The sequence below is a fragment of the Bos grunniens genome, chromosome 6, assembly GCF_055505025.1.
Source record: "Bos grunniens cultivar Pamir isolate PY7600 chromosome 6, Bosgru_T2T1.0, whole genome shotgun sequence".
In the NCBI taxonomy this organism is placed as follows: domain Eukaryota; kingdom Metazoa; phylum Chordata; class Mammalia; order Artiodactyla; family Bovidae; genus Bos; species Bos grunniens.
Window position 1 is genome coordinate 62,452,950 of NC_141170.1, and position 13,691 is coordinate 62,466,640.

Below are 13,691 nucleotides of genomic sequence, written 5' to 3' on the forward strand. Positions count from 1 at the left end.
TTAACTGAGGTGATAAATAATACAGGCATGTACAAAGATTGTCAGTGAGGCTGGAGAAGAAAACACAGATTCAAAGACTATTAAGAAAGATCTTGTGGCTCATTCAGAGCATGGTCATACATAGGCAAGAGGGGAGCAGAGGCAGGTGTGGGAACAAAAGGGAGTAGAGGGACATGCTGATATGTAAAGTGTTTTTAATCTCTTTCTATGGGCCTTCTAAATTGTTCTAGAAAGTGGGTGAAAATGTAGACCTTATGTTTAGGATAGATGTCCACACTAAAGATACACAACTGAGAAACATCAGCAAATTTTTTTCATTTATGTCTGATATTAAATACAAATTTCAAAAGATTATTGAGTAGAAAGCAAGTAAAAGTATTATAATCTAGCTCCCTAAAATAATCTAGATAATATTAGTGCTATGAAGAGAGTTATTGAGAGGAGATTTTACAGAATTCTGGAAGACAGAGTACTGATTGAATATTTTTCTCTTTTCTATCCAAGGTGTGCGCTTAAATTTTTTTTTTCTTTTAAGAAATCACTCAATTTCTTTAAGTGGAAGTGAATGGATGTGTACTGTTAAGTTCTTCCAGTATGGAGGTATGTCTTAGAAATAGCTTTCCTTCCCAGGTTTTAATTCCATGGCTACAGTCACTGTCCACTGTCCTTTTAGAGCCAAAGAAAATAAAATCTGTCACTGCTTCCACTTTTTCCTCTTCTACTTGCCATGAAGTGATGTAACTGGATACCGTGATCTTAGTTTTTTGAATGTTGAGTTTTAAGCCAGCTTTCTCACTCTCCTCTTTCACCTTCATCATGAGGCTCTTTAGTTCCTCTTCACTTTCTGCCATAAGGGTGGTATTATCTACATATCTGAGGTTATTGATATTATTCCTGGCAATCTTGATTCCAACTTGTGATTTACCCTGCCTGGCATTTTGCATGATGTACTCTGCATATAAGTTAAATAAGCAGGGTGATGATATTCAGCCTTGACATACTCCTTTCACAATTTTGAACCATTCTGTTGTCCATGTCCAATTTTAACTGTTGCTTCTTGACCCACATACAGATTTCTCAGGAGACAGGTTAAGGTGATCTGATACTGCCACCTTTTTAAGAATTTTCCAGTTTGTTGTAATCAACACAGTCAATGCAGGGACATCAATTTGCTGACAAAGGTCCATACAAGTAAAGCTGAGGTTTTTTCCAGTAATCATGTACAGATGTGAGAGTTGGACCATAAAGAAGGCTGAGAACTGAAGAACTGATGCTTTGGAATTGTGATGCTGGAAAAGACTCTTGAGAATCCCTTGAACAGCAAGGAGATCAAACTGGTCATTCTGAAAGGAAATATCAACCCTGAATATTCATTGGAAGGACTGATGATGAAGCTGAAGCTCCAAAACTCTGACTGACCACCTGATGTGAAGAGCCAACTCATTGGAAAAGACCCTGATGCTGGGAAAGATTGAAAGCAAAAGGAGAAGGGAGCAACAGAGGATGAGATGGTTACATAGCTTCACTGACTCAGTGAACATGAATTTGGGCAATCTCCAGGAGTTACTAGAGGACAGAGAATCCTGTGGTGCTGCAGTCTATGAGGTCACAAAGAGTTGGACATGACTTAGTGACTGAACAACAACAAAAACTTAAAGAATAACACACACACACACACACACACACACACACAGTCCCAGCATGATCTGAGCTTCTCCAGTTTGACACAATCACCTGCAGTTGTATGCTTCCCTGGGATGGACCTTGGGCTCCAAGTGATCTGTGTTGAGGTTTCATACATCTGTTCTTGCTTTAGTGTGTGTGTGAGCATATGTGGCATGTGTATGTATGCCTGTGTGTGTGTTATGGCGTGTGTGTTTACAAGCCTATGTATGCCTGCGTGTACACATGTGTGTATGACAGTGATTGCTATCTTCCAAACTAAAACAACCTCGAATGTTGTTGTCTAGACTGGCAAGTCACTAATCACTAGTCTAGATTAGTAAGTCAGTAAGTCAATGTCTAGATTGTTTCAACCTAAACAGTCTTGAAATGATGCAAGAGTTAACTGATGTAGTTCAAGTTATCTTGTGAATTAACTTAACCAAGAACTAAAATTCTAAAATGCTCTTACTAGGTAAAGATGTAATTCCAATGTAAAATATCTTTGGAAACTGTATTGAAGATTTAAAATAATACGTTATTTTGTAATGCAACTGAGTGTAGCATGTCCAACTTAAACTAAAATTATGATGATATGTTTCAAGTAGATACTTGATAAACCAGATATACCAACTCAGTCCTCTAGAGTAACTCATGTAATTAGAATAGATATTTTTTCCACTTGTTAATAGTTTTCATGAAAATTTATTAAGGGTACTATTTTATTTTTACCACGTTTAACTAATTAACCTAAATATACTTTAAATATGAGTTTATATCTTCTTGTTCTAGCTGGTTGCTCAAAATGCTGAGATTTTAATTTTCAGAAATTGCTGCCCATTTTTGCTATTATTATATAGAAAATAAACTGTTGCTATTCAGAGTTCTAGTTCTTACACAATTAGTAATTTAATTTTAAACATATATTTTTCACATTTGCCATTATAAATGAGTATTTTCTTGTATTATTTTGTAGTAGAAGAGAGATTACAGTTCTTGAATACAAAACAATGTATGTATGTGTGTGTGCTATTATACTCTTTGAGGTCCGTTTTCATTATTTCATAAAGCAAGTGTCAGGATAATTTCCAAAGATCTATGAGCACATGCCATGCATAAGTAAGAGCATTATGGCAATATTAAATGCTAGAGAATAAATATTTATAATTCTGTAAAGACTCCTCATTCCTCAAGCCAAATGAATCAGTGTTTCTGATGTAATGGATGAGAACCTACTAAGGTTCAGGCAGGGTTCAGAGAATCACATTACCTAAATCAGGTAAGTGATAGATTGAAGAGTCATTTCTATAAATCTATCACATCATTCTTGAATCTTCTTTCATATATTAACTCTAAATACCTGGGATACTTATTAATTTTATTGGCCATAACACAAAGACCATATAATCTATTTCCTTTACATAGCTGTTATTATTATAAACATCCCTGTGTACATAAAACAAATTTTGAGATAAATTAACAAGTTAGCTAAAATACAAAGTGGGAAGTACTTCTGTGTTAGGTACTTAGGATTTTGAAACCTCCTGGATATTGTATTAAGAATTTTTAAATCTGCGTGTTTTAAAGATGTTTGTATTCTGCAGTCATTATCAAGTGCTACATTGTTTTAGTATCCCTGTTGTGTATAAAGGATTAAAGATTAAGAATATATCAAAATTGGGTTATTTCCTTAATCCTTTGCTTTTTTAAAAATTTCTGACAGTTTGTTTTCAGTGGTACCTGAATATGAGAGTGCAGTAGGCACATCAGGTCAAAATTTCTATATCTAAGGAAAAAAATCAAGGCAATAATACCCCACAGTCCTCATAGATAAGAAATTGAATTATTTATTTAATTAAAAATAGAAAATAAATTAAAAAACTTGTAATGCTTTAAAATTAATGAAATATAATTATAATTAGAAAAATTATTTCACATTGTTAAGATTAGATTTCTAGCCAATTTGTTTTCTTAATTCTCTCTTTATATACTCTTTTATATAGCTCCAGCTGTATGACAGCAACATCTGTTATCTCATAGTTTCTGGAAGAAATCCAGGAGTGGGTTAGCTGGGTGACTCTGCCTGAGATCTGTCACATGGCTGCAGTCAAGCTGTTGACCAGAGCTGTAGTCATCTCAAGACTCACTTTCATGACCACAGAGACATTGTCAGTAGGCATCAAAAGATTCATTTCTAAGCTCACTCATGTGAGTGCTGGCAGGACTCAGATGACCATTTCCAGTCTCACACACGTGGTCTTTCTACAGGGATTCTTTGGCAACTCATTTACTCTAATGTGAACAATATGAACCCAGGTTGAAATCTCTCCATATGTTTTTATAACATGAGTTGGAAGTGGTTCTGCCATATTGTATTCATTAGAAGGAAGTCAATAAATCCAGCTCACAACCAAGGGGAAAATGATTACACAAGGCAATGATTAATAGGAGGCTAATGTCTTTGGAGTTTATATTAGAGGCTGCCTAACAAAGGTCTGTCTAGTCAAGGCTATGGTTTTTCCAGTGGTCATGTATGGATGTGAGAGTTGGACTGTGAAGAAAGCTGAGCACCAAAGAATTGATGCTTTTGAACTGTGGTGTTGGAGAAGACTCTTGAGAGTCCCTTGGACTGCAAGGAGATCCAACCAGTCCATTCTGAAGGAGATCAGCCCTGGGATTTCTTTGGAAGGAATGATGCTAAAGCTGAAACTCCAGTACTTTGGCCACCTCATGCTAAGAGTTGACTCATTGGAAAAGACTCTGATGCTGGGAGGGATTGGGGGCAGGAGGAGAAGGGGATGACAGAGGATGAGATGGCTGGATGGCATCCTGAGTGAACTCCAGGAGTTGGTGATGGACAGGGAGGCCTGGCGTGCTGCAATTCATGGGGTCGCAAAGAGTCAGACATGACTGAGCGACTGGACTGAACTGACTGACTGACCATACCTGTTAGCCTTTAGGAAATGTCCCACCTAGTTAGGTTATTTGGAGCCATTACAGCCACTATATAAATAGAAATTTATTTATATTTAAATTCATTTAAATATAAATGCACATTCCTATGTCAGAAGAATACTCAATTACCACTTTGAATCCTCTTCATGATTCTTACCTGTAACCTCTCCCATTCAACTGTCACCATGTTCCTCAATCCTCTGATGACTTTCTTCTCTCTTTCCTTGGCAGATGACTGCACATTCTTATCTGTCAGAGAAGCTAAAGTCCATTAAGCATTTAAGGGTTAACATTCTCAATTACCTACCACATCCCCAACACACAGAAATTGATCACTTGTACTCCTTTTCACTTCTTTCTTTCTGAATCTCAGAGGAAGACTTTTATTCCTCCTGTAATTTTGACTAGCTCTTTTGGGATTAATGAAAGCAGTTTGGCTCTCTTTTCCAAAAGAAACTCTTTTCTTAGAGTTTCCCAAACCTCCCTAATGAGAAGAACCACTTAGGGCATTTTCTTCCCTGAAAATTTAAATCTATCAGGTTGGGTTGGGGATAGGAATTTTTATTTCAGCCAGGCAAACAGAGGATTCTTATCTTAGATAAATTTGGAAAGCACTGTGTCATTTAAGGAAGAGTATTTCTTAAATATAGTACTCATCTTAGGGAGTTTACTAATTGCTATGGGGAATACACAATTACATATTAGAAGGGGCCTGAGCCAAAATCAGTTTTTTAGGAATAAAATAGAACATTCCTTAGATGAAAATAGCTAAGATGACAAAATGAACACTTTTTAGTTACAAACAAGGTGTTAGAGTCACTAAGTGAATTTAAGTACTGCAGTCAGATAGGGTTTCTTTGGAAAGATTATCACAGGAAGTTGGCTAATACTGTTCAATATTTTTAGTAACTTGAACATTTTTGTTTTTATTTTTTTCAGGGAGAAAATGGAAAACCATTGTGGTAGGTTCTGTTAAATTTCAGAAATGGTAGAGGTTAAGGAAGTTGGTTTACTTGGACTGGATGGAGAACATGAGTGTTGCAAAATCACTTAGGAAATAAGCACTTAATGGAGAACCTCTGAAAACTTGACTTGAACTGTTACTATGACTAATAGATTATTTGTAGAAAAAGGTAGATTTTTTTTGATATAATGATGCTTGAAGAAAAATAACATGTACTCAGTATCTATGTGTCTGCTTCCAGGTACTCAGTATCTATGTGTCTGCTTCCAGGCTAAGAATTGTATAACCATTATAATTTAACAAGTACACTGTCAGGAAAGTATTATTATACTACTTAGTAGATGGATAAATGAAGGCTCAGTTCAGTTCAGTTCATTTGCTCAGTCGTGTCCGACTCTGTGACCCCATGAATCGCAGCACATCAGGCCTCCCTGTCCATCACCATCTCCCAGAGTTCACTCAGACTCACGTCCATTGAGTCGGTGATGCCATCCAGCCATCTCATCCTCTGTTGTCCCCTTTTCCTCTTGCCCCCAATCACTCCCAGCATCAGAGTCTTTTCCAATGAGTCAACTCTTCGCATGAGGTGGCCAAAGTACTGGAGTTTCAGCTTTAGCATCATTCCTTCCAAAGAACACCCAGGGCTGATCTCCTTTAGAATGGACTGGTTGGATCTCCTTGCAGTCCAAGGGACTCTCAAGAGTCTTCTCCAACACCACAGTTCAAAAGCATCAATTCTTTGGTGCTCAGCTTTCTTCACAGTCCAACTCTCACATCCATACATGACCACTGGAAAAACCATAGCCTTGACTAGACGGACCTTTGTTGGCATAGACATGATCAAATCAGAGTGCGAGAAAGTGGTGGATTTGGGAAGCCAATCCAGCTGTAAGCCAAATTCTTCTCATTTTCTATTACTATAATATTATAATATAACCACATATTTGTGTTTCCAAGATGGTTGCCAACCAAGGACATTCTTAAATTTACATTTATGAGAGAGGGAGAGAGAGAGCAAATCTACAAGCACTCCATATACTACACTGAAAAAGAGAAAATCCTGTTTTCTATTTGAGTAAAAAGTTAAATTGAATAAAGAGGGAATCTCTGAATGTTTTTAATCAATGTTCAAAAAAAATTGCTTTAAATTTCCAAAATGCAAATTGGAAAAACCTACCATAAAATTATTTCCAAATGTCAGGAGGAATATTTTAGAAGGGTATAAAGTGATGCTTGATGTTAGTTACAGCTCAGTAACAACATGGTAAACTCTTAGTTTAGCATCTTTGAGCCTCCTTTTGAGACAAAGCGATCACCTCCTACCTTGGCCATCAGAAGCAACTTCGAAGACCAGAAGCAACTTCTAGGACTCGTCTACTTACAAAACTCTAGGCAGAGAATCTGAATCTGAGCCTCTATTTTCATAACCCACACCTCCTTGGGTCCAGCATTGGTTTTCCCCTCCCAGAAACCCCTCTATGGCATCTCAGATCAACAATCCACCCCAACTTCTGATACAGCTGCTGCTTTAGCAAGCCACAGTGACTATCCCACAACCTATATCTTCAGCATCACTTCCCAAGGCAATAATCTGCACAGACACTCTTAGTAAATCTTTAATTCCTACTGTAACGGCTGCTCTTGGACCCTCTCTGGCTAGCTCTTGGACCCTCTCTGGCTAGCTCTTGAGACCCAGGAGAGTTATGAGGATCCAATCAACTGAGGACATTATGTAAAAAGACTTTAAAGGCCATAAGGTGCTGTAGACCTTATAAGAAATTCTTTGTAGTTTTTTTTTTTTCCCTCTTGAAAAGTTTTAATAGGCCTCATTAGAATTGGGCCAGAAGAACTTGAGTGATGTTGAGACATTGAAGGGAAAACCACGTTTCTCCAAATTTGAAAATTGCCATAGAAGAAAATAATTAGGTATGAATAATTACCTTGGCAAATATTACTATTTTAAGGAGTAAAATTTCATTTTAAAAGTAAAATTTTCATTTTCATTGCAGTATAATCGTTTAGATAAAGGTAAAATGAAGAAAAACTGCATTTAATACAGGAATAATAGTGGGGCTAGAGTTTGATCAAATTAGATAATAAAACAGTAATTCCATTTCTAGGATGCATTTTATTCTTTAATATGCATGTTCCATATGAACACTGAAATCCAGATGAATACTAATTAGTAATTAATATTCATCAACTTGTATAACAGTCCTCAACATAATGGTGATTAGCTTTAGATATTTATAGTATCATGAATTAGTTAGAGAAATGCATCACTTTCATTAGGAGTACATTATGTTCCATAGAGGAATTTGTGTTTTGATATTGAGAAAATACAATGTTTTTAAATGCGGGATTGCAAGGAAACTGACACATCAGTAAAGTTGAATGGATAATGAAATATTTTCCAAAGAGTTAATTTTTAGTCTTTTCATATTCCTTTTTTTTTTTCAATCCATGGCAAAAATTAGTCTGTCAACAAGTATTTCTAACCCCAGTTAGTTTTGTGCTAGGCCATAGAAATAGGCACCAACTCTCAAGGTTCTGTCCCTCTTGGCTACTCAAGGACGTAGCCCTAACAGTTGTCCTTTGCTTCTTCTGCATCTTATTTTTCTTTCCATTAATATTCTTATCAACTTCTAAACATGCTGTTATCTTACTGTAAAAGCATTATATCCCTTCAGAGTATCCTGTTCCTACATGCAACTTAATACCTATCTCCTCCCTTGATGCCCTTGTCCTGTTGCACTTTGGTCCATCAGCACCATTTGATCCCATCTATCATTGTCTAATTCTTGCCTTTCAGGACACCATTCTTCACTAGTTTTTTTGTTCACTTTACAGATAGTTCCTTCTTTGTCTTTGTTGCTTAAATCTAATATTCCTGACATCCAAAGTGTAGAATTCCCAGGGCTTGCTCTAAGACAATTTCTATTTTCTACTTCAGTTGCATATTTTGTGATCTCATCTGCTCTCATGGCTGTAAATTCTACTAATATGCCAACAACTCCCAAATTTATGTCTACAGCACAGATCTCTCCTGTGAATTCTAGGCTAATAAATTTGACTGATGACTCTACATCCCCATTGAGAGGTAAACACCTCAAATATAATATTTCTAAAATTAAATCCCTGATATTCTCCATGAAAACAACTCATTCCACCGTCTTCTCTATCTTAGTAACTGGCCACTCCGTATTTCCAGTTACTAGGGCCAGAAACATTAAACTGATCCTTCACATATCTTCTCGCCAGACTTTCAGTCATTGATCAATCCTGTTGACTCTAACTTCAGAATGCACTCAACACTGACCATTTCTCACATCCTTTGTTGCTGCTACCCTAATCTAAGGTACTCTCATTTGTCACTTGAATTGTAGCCTCCAAACTGTGCTTGTGCCTCTTCAGTCTATTATCAACACAGAAACCTATTAAAATGTAAGTCAAATAATGAACTGCCCTGCTCAAAACCTCCAATATTTCTCTTCTGATTCAGAGTAAAGACCCAAGAACACAGTGCCCATAAAATTGAGAGCTTGTTCATGCTGACATAATGTCTTATTTCCCTCTTACTCTGCACTAGCAATAATGACATCATGGTTATGTCTTGATCAATTAAATATGATCCCACTTCTCTTTGCACATGTTGTTCTCTCTGCCTGGCATACTTTCCTCCCAGATAACCTTATGACTTGTTCCCTTATGTCTTCAGAAAATGCCAACATTTTTATGAGGATTTTTGTGATATCTATATTAAAAGTATACCCCTTCAGAATTTATTCTTCATATGTGCTGCTCTGTTTTTGTTTATTATAGCTATCACCATCTAACAAATTGTGTAATTTACTCATCAAGTTTGTTTCTTTAGTGTCTTGCTGCACTTTAATGTAGTTTTTGAGAGCAGGGATCTTGTCTGTCTGTTTTGTTGCTACATCACCAGTTCTTGGCATAAACTAAGTGCCTATATATTTATGTGTTCAATGTATATAGAACACATAAATGAATGAATGAAACAAGCTTAAAACCTAGTTGTGGAAACAATGTAAATACATAAGAAAGAAAATACAAATGGCAAAAGACTGAATGGAATAAACAGAAACAAAAGAGGGATTTACCAATCTGGAAGACTTAATGAGCATTTACAAGTATGGGCAGGTTGCAGGGCAGGGGTGGGGGTGGGGGGGTGGTTGGGCATTAATTAATAAGCTCTGAGAGCTTGAATTTTCTACTGAACATTCAAGCAAAGACACACATCCCTTCCTCTCTCAGATCACTCCATCCACTTTTTTGCTTCTGCATACAAGCTGTCTACCATGCTTGAGGAGTCATTCCTCCATTTTTTGTCACTGGGGGGAAAAGTTCATCCTCTTGTCCAGGATCAAATATTATCTCCTACTCACATAGATGGTAAGTTCTATGAGGATAGATAATGAATCTGTCTTGTAAACCACTGTTTCCCTAGTACCTAGCACATAATAAGCATAAGCATTATATAAATATTTGTTGAATGAACAAATGTATCTTATCTAACCTCCACATTACCACTGCATTGCCATGTTTGATTTCATAGTATATACTGTTCTGTTATTATTTGTATTTGTCTGTATCCACACTAACTTTCAAGCTTCTTGAGAGGTTCTATTTATGCCATGTTTGTAGTTTTCAGCTTCCTTCCCAAAGAGTGTGTCACAACACAGTACCAGCAGTAAGCATTTAAATTGCAAAGTATATTCATTAACTATCATTGCTTTAATAAATAACTACAAAATCCTTGAGGCACACAACAATAGCATTTATTTTGCTCATGCTTGTGCAGTTTAGCAGGGATTCAGCTAATCCATCCTGGGCTTGCCTGGGATTTTCTCAAAAGCGGGTTCAGTTTGGAAATGTCCACATGTCTCTCATCTTCCTTGAATCAGTGGGTTGGCTGGGCCATATTCTCATGGTAAGGTCAGAGGGCAAGAAGTGAGCTGAAACATGCAATGCCTGTTTTTGTCTAGGCCTAATTAGAATGTTGCCATCTCGTCCATTTTCCATTGGTCAATGTACATTCCATGTCTCTACCAGGAGCCAAGAGGTTAGGAAATAAACCCTGTCAGTAGTAGGAAGAACTGCAGAGTCATTGATGAAATGCCAGGCCAGTCATTGATGAACTTGGGCCAATAATGCAATCAGTCACGCACATTGACTTAAAATGTACAATAATAATACCAGGGCATGAACACTTGGATTCATTCCTCAAAAGTTTTAGGTGCCTACCATGGGCCAGGCACTAGTCTAGGTCCTGAGAGTAAAGAGACATAACAGTGTTGTGAAAGAAACAAGGGAGTAGTGATTCATTTTAAAAAAGAATTACGTGGTGCCTTAGTTTGCAGTCATAGTAAATAGGATGGTCTGGAATCGAATCAAGAATCAAAAAAGATTGGTCTTTCTTACAAATAAATTTGATACTACTAATTTTCCTATAATTTTTACAGGATTAGAATGCCACTCAGGGTCCATACTTTAAATGCAGAGACAAGGACAGAGATGATGTAACTTTGTTCTATATTAATATCTTTGGATAAATAGGGTACTTGCTCAGTTTACAAACTATTCCAGCCAGATACTTCATCCTAAAGGTAGAAGACACACAGCTTTTAGCTAAAACAATCTCCTGAAACCTATCTTCTCACTTTCAAAGAACTCTTCTACATATCCTTCCAGGGGCAAAAAAACTTTAGACTCCAAAGGAAGAGTCTTTGAAAAGAGACATTACAAGGCTTTGAAAACACACCTTGAAACTTTATTAGTAAAATGAAGCCTTGCATTTTTTTTTTTTATTGTTGCCTTGCGCATTCTCACATAGTGTTCCCCCAACAGGCTGTTCCTCATAGGAACATATTGATTTAATCAAATCTCACAGCTGTAGCTGGGAAGCACCCTAAATTACAATCAGGCCTTTATATGAAATATGACAGTTTAGAGACTAACTGCTGATACAAGATGGCAGATTCATTAAACTGACTTGCTGATCAATGTACTACCATTTGGAAAATCTAGACTAGGAACTAAATAGCTTTTTCACATTGGTTGTCAGACATTCGTTTAAATATCTTGTTATATGTTATGACAGATGGATAAGAAACAGCTTTAGGTTATCAGAAGATCAAGCCAGCAATTTGAATCTACCAGGAGGGAAAAAATCATCTACCTACAACAAATGCTGCTCTGAGCCTCAGGTTTTTCAAGGAGGGCTCTGTATCCAACCAGAAATAAAATGTGGTTCATGCCCTCTGTAATAACGATGACAGTGGAATACAAACCCTTAATTATAAAGCAGCCACTTCTCCCCTTTTCTCAATTTCCAGTGAATAGAAAGCTCCCTAAATTCAAGTGGGAACATTGTTCTTCCTATAATCTGTGCCAGAAAAGGTATTTATACAGAATTCACAAAAGCAGAGTCTTTATCTAAGAATTTTCAGGCTTCCTGCAGCTTATTGTAGAAAAAGTCATGTCCCTGAGATACCCTGGCCATAAGCCCCAGACCTCGGTTGCTTACTTCCAGATTCTCAGGGAGTTGTGTTAATCAGCAGCAATCCACCCTATTCTAACTAGCCCAATTAGGATTAAGAAAGAAGGGGAAATTTTTTGTGCCTCAAAGAACAGTCATGCAAACTGCAGTCAGTTGGCAAGGCATCTGGATTGCAGCCCATCAACAGGGAGTCACAGTTACAGACCCAAGGATATTTAATTTTAGCTCATTTTCAGTGGGAGGTCTACAGCTGTGGCTGTGATTTTTAAAATGCTCTAAGTTGATATAACAGTGATGATCCTCCAAGAGCTTCCCTGCTTGATGAAGTTCTAACATTCTGTGGAAAGATGTGTAGTATTGGAGTCTTATTCAGAATTCTGCTCTTTTTACTCTTTAAAGAAAATAAGAAAGGTCAGTACATGACCAACACTTTTTAAAAGAATTTCTCTTTATGTTTCCCTTCCTAAATACCATTTCAAAATGAGGAAATTAGAATCCCCATGAATATAATGCATGTCAGAAATAATAATAAACAGAATTAATGACATCACTTTCCCAAGTCAGCCTACCTGTGACGTTATTGTCCCATCTGTAGGACAATGCCAGCTCGTTTCTTCTCACCTTCCTATTGCACAGAGAAGAACAAATGGAATAATCTAGGTTAAGGCAAAGTTGCCTCCTTGAAATATGTAATAGGTAAGGCTTTGTAGTGGTCCAGATGCAATAAATAGCAGACCCAGGATTTTCACCCAGAGGATTTGGCTCCAGAGCCTAAGCACTTACTCAACTTTACAGTGATGCCTCACATTTTCAGGAGGCCACTTCTAAAACCAGTGTAATCAACCTGGGAGTTTTTAAATCTAAGCACTGGAAGGCCTGCATCCTGGGAGCCCGTTTGGTCCTGGGCAAACCAGGATAATTGATTGCCCTAACAAACCTCACATACACAAACCTTGCTAGAAGAAAGCAAAAAGACCTCTAAGTATTGAAACAACTGTCAGAAGACACACTCTGTGATGCTCAGGCATTCTAATTGAAAGAGATCTGTCCACATCCTCACCACATACATCTAGGCTCAATTAAGATGCAATTAGAAATCTTTGGATGCAATTAGAAACCTTAGGTTAGATGAATTGATAAGGGTATTGGTTAATTGGCTTCCCAACTAATCAGGAAGGACTGAAAGAGGTGAAACAAAAGAAACCAAGCTATAAGGACAATGTCTGAGTACTTTTCACAACTGTGATATTTAATTGTGCGATAGCTAGTGCATTTTCTAAGTGATAAAAACAACTTGAACCATTGTCAGTAATAAGATAAATTTATCAGAAGTATTTGTAGCAGGGGCATGGGTGCCATTTGAATGTGCTTCCTTTCACTGTGGTTTCTCTTCATGGCGTCTTTATTCTTTCAGGCTGTTTCTGTCTTCATGGCTGAAAACATAAATCCAAAACAGTTCCTAGGTTTCACACCTTCAGCCATAGGAGGAAGATTATTTTATTTCACAGATTTACAATACCAGAAATACTAGACATTTTACTGGACATTTTCCTAGTTTGGTTCATGAAACAATTTCTGACCACTAATCTA

General features: G+C 37.0%; 1 long non-coding RNA gene across 2 annotated transcripts; it reads right to left on the reverse strand.

Moving 5' to 3' along the window:
* Window positions 1-295: 295 nt before the first annotated feature.
* On the reverse strand, window positions 296-13,161 carry LOC147370827 (uncharacterized). 2 transcript variants are annotated; one of them, XR_015165501.1, is made up of 3 exons: window positions 12,671-13,161; window positions 4,775-4,866; window positions 296-1,343 (listed from the first exon to the last, which is right to left on the reverse strand). It is a non-coding gene; the product is annotated as an uncharacterized LOC147370827 (long non-coding RNA). The 2 variants fall into 2 exon arrangements; XR_015165500.1 differs by having other exon boundaries at window positions 4,775-4,878; window positions 12,671-13,158.
* Window positions 13,162-13,691: the final 530 nt, after the last annotated feature.